The sequence below is a fragment of the Callorhinchus milii genome, unplaced genomic scaffold, assembly GCF_018977255.1.
Source record: "Callorhinchus milii isolate IMCB2004 unplaced genomic scaffold, IMCB_Cmil_1.0 Scaffold6, whole genome shotgun sequence".
Taxonomy (NCBI): Eukaryota; Metazoa; Chordata; class Chondrichthyes; order Chimaeriformes; family Callorhinchidae; genus Callorhinchus; species Callorhinchus milii.
In genome coordinates, this window is record NW_024704747.1 from 6456810 (window position 1) to 6465475 (window position 8666).

The window sequence follows — 8666 nt, forward strand, 5'->3', positions numbered from 1 at the left end:
GGAACAAACGTGATCACTTTGCTGTGCCACATGCCAAAGTTGGAACAACAGCAGAGTCAACTACATATAGTAAATTACCCCGCAATATGTCACTCTGGGAGCAACATAATAATACTAATTTGATATAGCACCCATTATCATGACTTTGAGTCGTCTCAAAGAGCTTCACAGAATATACTGTTAAGTGGATTGACTCTACATTTTGTGGGCAAAATGCAGCAGCCAATTGCGCCAGCAGTCTCCCACAAACAGTCGCGGATCGAGTGACTAAATTATTTTTATTTATTTTGAAGGAATTATTACCCCCGAAACAGCAATCCGCCAATCAACTAGTAACCGGGTTTGTGCCTAATGCTAGATAAACAGAAGAATGTGGAATAAGGAAATTTGCCTAGCATTTCGCTCTGCCGGGAATCGAATCCAGATCCTCTCGCTTGCAAAGCGAGCGCTCTAACCACTGAAGGCAAAACCTGGGCCGAATCGCCTGTTTCTGTGCTGTATATTCTATGTAATTAAGCTATGAAAAATATGCAGTATTTACATTTGCTTTGCGTACTTACCATGTGATCCTGGGACGTTAAATGCATTATTCATTGTGTTGTGTAGAATTTGAAAAACAGAATCAAAATCTTACACATGAGAGCTTTTCTGTTAGGAATGGATGCAAGAGATAATTGTCAAATGAATTACATTATTGGTCCAGCACTGGAATTCTGTGCATAATTTTTCAATATCTCTGCAGCTGCATTGTTTCCAGGTCTCCAAGAAACAATTAGGGTAAAATTCCACCTGGATCTAGGGTTAGTCTTGAATATCAGAATGTGCAGCATTTGTCAAAATTCCAATAATAATAATAACTTTGTCACTCAATCCACAACTGTTTATGAGACACTGCTGTGCGTAATTTGCTGCCACGTTTCACCCACAAAATATACAGTCAAATCACTTTATGGTATATTCTGTGAAGTGCTTTGAGACATTTCAACGACGTGACAAAGCACTGTATCAAATGCAAGGTTTATTATTATTAAAAAANCGCACAAGGAAAAAAACTAAAGTAAGCATTACAATATGTTTTAATTGCACCATAAGTTATAGCATTATAAAGCGGCCTTCACGTGGGAGAGCATCTTGAAGCGCTAAAGCTAAGCATTTTATACAGCCGTTACAATATAACATTTCCTAAAATAATTCAAGTTTGAATTTTAAGTATACATGGTAAGATGTTTGGATGAGGATAGCAGTCCTTGGTGAAATAGAACCTTGTTTGTGCGGCTAAATACTGGAGCATAATGTTTGCTCGTTCACAGCTTAAAAATGACAGATAGTCCATCAACAGTTCTTCCATGCACACATTTGCATGCTTGAATTTAAAATATGCGAACCAAGCAATCAGTTATCTGAATTTTTCAGAGTATTTCTGTAATAAATTCCCTTCAGCAGTTTTGAAATGTTGCGTGCTAAAACCTTAAGTGTTTAAAAATATGACTGGGAGACACCTCTACACTGCTTAATCTATAAACTGCCACATGGAAACTTATCTTCCATATTTATGGGATCATCCAAGGCTATGGTTTCATTGTCTTGAGTTACTTTTCACATAGAAATAACTGATATTATTACTGATCCAATTAATGAGTATTGCTCACTAAAATATAGAACTATGAATGGCTCTGGTTACTAGACACATTATGGACATGATGTTATTATGGATGATATTCTTATTTTAAGATAATCCTTTGCAGTATTTCATTAGCCAATTAGGCATTTGCAATATGTTCAGCATAAATGGATCTTGACAAAGGAACTTAGCAATTTCGGCATATTGTATCCTTGCATAAAAATATTCTTGATGAATGTAATCCCTAAAGATTCTTCTATCTGGAAGGGTTTCGAAGAACTGGTATATACAGGGTCACTGTTGGTGGGCCACCACAAAATTCAGCATTGCTGTGCTTAGGAATGTAAAATCAGCCTGGATTCCTGCCCTTGAATGCTAATCAGTGATCTCTGCTGTAAAGTGCTTGGTTGGGTTTCGATATCAGGCAAACCCAGCAACAGCGTTTGCTGTAACAACCCCATTGCAGCAGAGCTTGCCGATACTTGCAATCTACATTAGTTTACTTCATTGATACCCGTTCAGTTCAGTTATCTTGTTATCTTTTTTTATCAAGGATAATAATCCCTTCAAAATTAAAAAAAAATGGTCACTCGATCCACGACTATGTGTGGGACACTGCTGTGTGCAAATAGAGTAAATTCATTTTACAGTATATTCTGTGAAGTGCTTTGAGACGCAAAGAATTGTTTATTGGACAAGGTACGTTAGGATTGCAAGTGGAGCAAACCCTTTTGGGAGACAATAGTTGAAATTGGCTAGTTCTTCTCATTCACAAGTTTTAACCCACTGATTGCAAAGCCTGTAACAGCTGAAAAACATGAAAAGTGCAGGTGGATACACGTCAATTGAAAAAATAAACGGATCACAGAACTATTCGTCACACGTATGAAAATAACTTGCCTAAAATAAAATAAGAAATTTGACTTTTTGTTTCCCCTGCAGAGTGGTAGATGATCCCATCAATATAATGCCAATTTGCTTATTTTAAAACAGCGTTTAAGGTTGTTAAGATAATTTTTTTGGGTCAGCTGAGTATCTAACATGTGCAGAACACCATCATACTTAAGAAACCAAAGCAAACTGAGAGTTCAAGGAATCCCACCTATACATAGAAATTCCAGATATAATAGGGTAATAGCTGATCCTATACTGTACAGAAGATGCCTCCTTTTCTGCTTGCAATATCATACATACCAGGAATGTCAGAGTAACAGTGCACATTATATGTAGTTTAAATTGATGTCTAAATAGCTATTTCTCTGTCATCACTACCCCATCTAAATGCTTCAACGTTATTCTTTATATTATTTTCACGGATATCTACCTGGGGCCAACCTTTCCAACTTAAGAGTTAGTGAATTGTTGGCTTTTATTTTTTCACTTTATCATTAACTATTAAACTCTAATCTGCTCATATTATGCTGTACATGCACATCACCCTGTTATTATATTTTCTATTCTGTTCATTCCCTCAGGCTTTCAAATTTCACTGGAACTTTTCCTAACAGGGATTATACTGGGATTTGTATTACAGATATTGTCTCTTCAAGGAGAATTCAACTATTTTTAGAATATGATAAATTTCATTTGTTTCAAACACTGGCAGTTGATTGCATAGGATTGCACAACAACTAAAGTGCTATATATCAAATGCAAGGATAATTATTATTATTGTTATTTGTTATTATTATAACTTGCATTTATACAGTGTCCTTCATTTAGGGTATTGTCTTTTCAGGATCAGACGCTGAGCGAGGGAGGGGAAGGGGGATGTAGATACACTTGAAGAGGTCAATTTTAAGGCAGGACTTAAAGACAGAATGAGAGGGAATAAGACAGAGGAGTAGAGTGAGGGAGACAGAGATTAAGAGTGTCATAACCATTAGTTCAGTCATCCACCATTAGCGAGGATCGTGCAGGCACAATTTGTAAGTAAGAGTAAAGATCTTGAAAACGATTCACTGGGAGACAGAGTCAATGGAACCTGTTGATGACTGCAGTGATTGCTGTGCAGAATTTGATGTGGGTGAGAATGTGGGCGGTGGAGAATTGGAATTAGTTTTGGACTGTTGCAGCTTATTAATAGTTGGGAAATAGGGAAACCAGCGAAGAGTGCATTGGAGATTCTAAATGCAATGTAAACAAGATGTAAATGAGCGTTTTGGCGACTTTGGGTGTGAGAAAGGGCCGGAAGAGAGTGATGTGGTGAAAGTGAAAGCAAGCAGTCTAGGTCAGGGTCTAGAGGAGAAGAGAATGGAACAACAAGAACAAAATTACATTTGTATAGCGCCTTTCACATCAGGAAGACCTCCCAAGTGCTGGGCATATTATGGAAAGCTGAGGATTGAACCAGATACCAAGGTTGTGCACTGGTTCAGTTGAAGCTAACCAAATAGGGAATTTTGATGCTAAGCTATTTAACTGGAAGAACACTAAATACCACCTTTAATTTTCCCAATGTATTAGTACCCCTGATATAAGTTAATTGTGGAGTCCTGTTGCATATTGGTTAGATCACTCACCTCGCAAGCGAGAAAACCCGGGTTCGGTTCCTGGGCAGAGCAAAACATTGGGCAAGTTTCCTTACTCCACACACCTCTGTTTACCTAGAAATAAGTAGCTTGTTAGTCGATTGGCGGATTACTTTCCTGGGGGGAATAATCCCTTCAAATAATTTGTTTTTAATAATAATTTGGTCACTCAATCCATGACTGTTTGTGGGACTCAGCTGTTCACAATTGGCTACTGCGTTTCATCCACAAAATATACAGTTAATTCACTGCTCTGAAACATCTCGAAGATGTGATAAAGCATTATATCAAATGAAGGATTATTATAAGTAAAACGGACAAGTTAACAGTTCAGTCTATAAACCACCTCCCCCCCACCAATAATACCATATGTAACCAATTTTATATGTAAAGCATTTCACATGGTTCCCTTACTGATAAAGAATTCATATATGCATAATATTTCTAACGCACGTATAACCACAACCTCCAAGAACAGCTTTGTAAAGGCAGCGAGAAAGAACTAATAAATAACGGTAAAGTGTAATTCCAGGACTTCAAGGCAACGTTTAGGCCTTTCAATTAAATTGATCACTTAAAATTAAATAGCTTACTTGTATTCACAGTGAGGCATCAATACAGAAATATCTAATTTCTGCAAGATTTTCGTGTTTATGCACACTGACATTTCATTACAAAAAAGGCATTTCCCAATAGTGTACTAGCAGCTCACAATCAGGAATTATTTAAACACATGATCATTCAACAAGAACAACAACAACTTGAATTAACATAGCGCCCTTGAGGCAGGGTAGTGTCTTAGAGTGCTCGGCAAGGATTATTATGCTTATTTTTCCCATTTGTCATGAAATTCACTGCTGTTATGGTACATTATTGTGCGCAAATATTGATTGCCAAGTTTGCCCACAAAACACACTTACTGGACGTTACAGTAAATCCTACGAAGAGCTTCAGGAACTCCTCCTGACTTGAAAGTCACAATACCAAATGTAAGTATTATAGCTTTAATAATATTATTCCATTGGTAGATTATTTAATAAACAATTAGCAAAATAACATTGCTTTAGAATTATATATGGTGGGAATTTTGTAGTTTTTGAAGCACTATTTTGTTGCAATGTTTACATTTGCTGCCATTATTTGTTCAGAGAGGTCATTCAGGAACAAATTGATCTTATCTAACGGTGTATTACCGACGATAAAATCTATGAAGGTTGTTGTGTTTCTTAATCATACAGTCAAAAGGGCAAAGCGATTTTCAAAATCAACAATAAAAAAAATGGAAAAGACTGGAGCGGTTACTTTTGGAATATGGCATTTAAATGTCTGGAAAAAGACACAAATAGTAAGATGTTGGATATAGGCATGGAAATGAAAAATGACAGTCTGACATTTGCGTTGCTGCCAAAACAAAAAGATGCTTAAAGGAAGCAAAGTCTGACGATAGCCAAATCCTCAGATGAACAGGAATTATTTCATAGCAATAAAAGGAGAATTAAGAATCTTGAGAAGCTGGGAAACCCAAATAAAAATTGGAAGAGAAAGAAAATACAGTAAACCTCATATACTTTGCAACAGTTGGGATCATAAGTTTAATATGACTTATGCAAAGTACGCGTTATGTCAAACTTGCAAAGAATATAAACTCTTGATCGAGACTTGGGCAGATGTATGACTCGGGGGATTATACGACAGAGTTTTACTGTAGAATCTTTTATGGTACATATCTCCAGGAATGAGTCCATAAGACCCCATAAGACGTAGGAGCAGGAGAAGGCCATTCGGCCCCTCGAGCCTGCCCTGCCATTTGATAAGATCATGGCTGATCTTCTAACCTAACTCCATCTGCCCGCCTTATCCCCATATCCCTTAATCCCTCTATCCTTTAGAAATCCATCAACCTCATTCTTGAATATATTCAAGGACTGAGCAACCACAGCCTTCTGTGGTAGAGAATTCCACAAATTCACTACCCTCTGAGTGAAGAAGTGTTTCCTCAACTCAGTTTGAAAAGGATGACCCTTAATCTGGAGTCTGTGATCCCTAGTTTTAGGTTCTCCAACCAGGGGAAACAGTTTCACGGCATTTACCCTGCCAAGACCCTTAAGAGTCTTATAGGTTTCTATAAGAACACCTCTAATTCTTCTATATTCTAGTTTACTCAACCTCTCCTCATAGGTCAAACCCCTCATCCCAGGAACCAACCTAGTGTCGGGAGCAGAGTCAGGAGAGCGCGGGGCGGAGCCGAGGCCTTGCTGCGGGTATAAAGCCCAGCCAGGTGAGGAGTCACTCAGTCGGGAGCGGAGTCAGGAGAGCGCAAGGGGAGGGGGCGCGATTCACAAAGTGACATCGGCGTGACGTCATGATTAAAAAAGAACAGCGACACCAATAACAATGGCCTGGCAGCCCCGGCCACTGCTATCCCAGCCCTGACCACACAGCCTGCGGCTGATGACGTCCCATTGATCGCTCGCTCCCGGTTTCTGCTTGCGCGTTTTGGCTGCTGCCCCGACCCGAGCCTCCCCCCCCTCCTCCACTCCAAATGTCTCTCCTCCCACCCCCCTCTATGACTCTCCTCCCACACCCCTCTATGTCTCTCCTCCCACACCCCCCTCTATGTCTCTCCTCCCAACCCCTCTATCCGCTACTCCCCCTCTGTCCTTCTCTCCCACTGCCCTCCGCGCCTTCTCTCTCTCCTTGACCCCATCACCACTTCCCTCTGCTCCAGCCTGGGCACCCTCCACCGGGCCCATCGTGGCTCCTGGCACTGGCTGTCCCAGAGCAGCAACCCCACATGTCCAATCATTCACTCCCTCCGCTCAAACCGCTCCTTAAGGTAAACCCAACTTCCTCCTCCCTCATACATACCTTTGCCAACTCTCCACTCACATCACTCTCCACAACTATCTCTCCTGTACACCTCAAAATCCTCTCTGCATCACTCTCTCCTCCCTCCCCTCCCTCCAGCAAACCCACCCGCATTTCCCTCCAAAATGTCTGTTCCTTCTTAAATAAAGCCCTCATCATCCACGACCTCATCCTGGATGAGTACCTTGGCATTCTTGGGCTCACCGAAACCTGGCTCTCCCCCAATGACCCCTTCCCCCTAGTGTAAGCTTCCCTCCAGGCTATACCTTCCACCACACCCACCATCCAAACCAACATGGCGGCGAGGTGGCCTTCATTTCAACCTCCACCTAAACTCCCCCTGCACTAATTCTGCTGACTTCACTGGCCTCCTCTCCTCCCTAAACTTCACCCTTCATATAAACTCACCTACCCACAATCATGTTTATGCCCTCTTTATCACCCACGGCCTTGACATTTCCGACCTCAGCATAGTGGACAAGGCCATCTCGGACCACTTCCTCATCTCCTTCTTCTCTCACATCCCTCTCTCCTCCACCAAGACCTCAACCATCCTCTACCGCCCTTGGTAAAGGCTACCCTTTGACACTCTCTCAAAGGCCCTCACATCATCAAACATCCCATCCCTCTGGCCTTCCACCCACGGAGATCCTGAAACAGCCGTCCAGCTGCTTCATGATTGCCTCTCCTCCACCTTCAAATCTCTTGTCCCCTCAAATCGAGGACCATCTCCAAACCCACCCTATCCCCTGGTACAACAACCACCTCCACCGCCAAAAAACCCAAACCCGGCTGCTCGAGCGCAGATGGCAGAGAACTGGCCTGACAGTTCACCGCCAACTGTGGCTCAAGCATCTCCAAAGCTCCCGCTGTTCTTTGACATGCACAAAAATGGCCTTCTACTCCAACATCATCTTGGAGGCTAAACATAACCCTAAAATCCTTTTTTCCAACCACACACTCCTCTGTGCCCCCCCTCAGGCCTCCGCAATCTTCATATCAAATGCCAAGTGCGAGGAGGTCATGGACTTCTCTTCTAAAATAAATAACATCTGCCAGTCAGCCTCATCCACCTGCCTCTTATCACCCAACACCATGCCCTCTCTGTTCCCCTCACCCTCCCCATCATCTGCTCCTACCATCACCCCCATCCTACATTCCTTCATCCCCATCTCCCCCTCCTCCTTCTCACGCACCATCACCTCTATGAAACTCACCACCTGCTGCCTCGACAGCCCCCCCCCTCCAATTTGCTGGTCACACAGCTCCCCCTCCTTTGCCCGCTATTGGCTGATGTCATCAACCAGTCCCTCTCCTCCGGATCAATCCCTGTCCCCCTCAAAACTGCTGTCATCACCCTCCTCCTCAAAAAAACTTCCCTATATCCCATAAACCCCAACCACAACCGCCCTATTTCTAACCTGCCCTTCCTTGCAAAAGTCCTAGAATGCGTTGTTGCCAATCAACTCCGCGCACACCTCAAACGACATCCTCTCTATCTGTGACCAGGGCTCCCTCTGCCTCCTTGTCCTCTCAGCCACGTTCGACACAGTCGAACATGCCATCCTCCTCCACTGCCTTTCCTCCGTCATCCACCTCAGTGGGATCGCACTCGCCAGGTTCGAGTCCTACCTCACAAACCGCCA